The 912-nt window shown below is 42.8% G+C and overlaps 1 non-coding gene across 1 annotated transcript; it reads left to right on the top strand.

The window, feature by feature from the left end:
- The first annotated feature begins 301 nt into the window (after positions 1–301).
- On the top strand, positions 302–420 carry LOC145393919 (5S ribosomal RNA). The gene has a single exon (XR_013896271.1). It is a non-coding gene; the product is annotated as a 5S ribosomal RNA (ribosomal RNA).
- The last annotated feature ends 492 nt before the right edge of the window (positions 421–912 follow it).

A 912-nucleotide genomic window follows, 5' to 3' on the forward strand; every position in this document is an offset into this window, starting at 1 on the left:
ACTGTACACTGAGCGACAGGCCAAATGGTTTCCTGTACATCAGGAAACCATTTATTATGCTGGGTGGTAACCATATAACCAGATTATGGCACCTGGTAGTGTAGTGGGTATTTAAGGTGCTCCAGTTGGATTGAGCCAGTGCAGGTTTATCCAAGAGGTAGTTTGGGTTTATTGCTCACGTAATTCCTCTCAGGGATGAGTGAGGCTGGTCAGTCTTATCTTAAATGTCAGGACCAACTTGCCTAGCCCCGGGCTTCTATGCTCCTCATGGGGCAACACAGTATCAGATTATTTTTTTTTAGCCAACGGCCATACCACGTTGAGTACACCGCTTCCCGTTCGATCAGCGAAGTTAAGCAACGTTGGGTCTGGTTAGTACTTGGATGGGTGACCGCCTGGGAACACCAGATGCTGTTGGCATAACGTTCTCCCTACGTGTCAAGTGGGGTTGGTGGAGGATTAGTGCCCCTCCCTGTAAAACAATTAATTCTAAGCCCTTGGCCACCCCGTTTGGGATACATGGCGTCTGGCAATGAATGGATGATGAATGATTACATTGCAAATTGCAATGCTTGTTTTGATGTCTATAAACAGCTGAAAGACTGCAGAACACTGCCTAAATTAGGAGGGGTACTGTACATATATATAGAGTAGGTATGGATATAGGTAGGGTGTGGGTTCAGTAGAGGATATTGCTCCGTATCCATTCATTGCCCGTATCCGATCATGCCTTTGGCTCTGTTATTACGGATAATCATAGGATCACTGTATTTATTTTTGAGTATTTACTCTTCTGTTACTGCACTTAGTTATAAATCTCAACTATTTATCTCTTTCCATTCAGTAGAATGTCAGATTGAATTACATTCCCTTTATTTTTTAACTTGTAGGCACTTATTTATTTATTGTTCA

This window comes from Coenobita brevimanus, chromosome 25 (assembly GCF_032717465.1).
Source record: "Coenobita brevimanus isolate Jiangsu-jjx chromosome 25, ASM3271746v2, whole genome shotgun sequence".
NCBI classification, from domain to species: domain Eukaryota; kingdom Metazoa; phylum Arthropoda; class Malacostraca; order Decapoda; family Coenobitidae; genus Coenobita; species Coenobita brevimanus.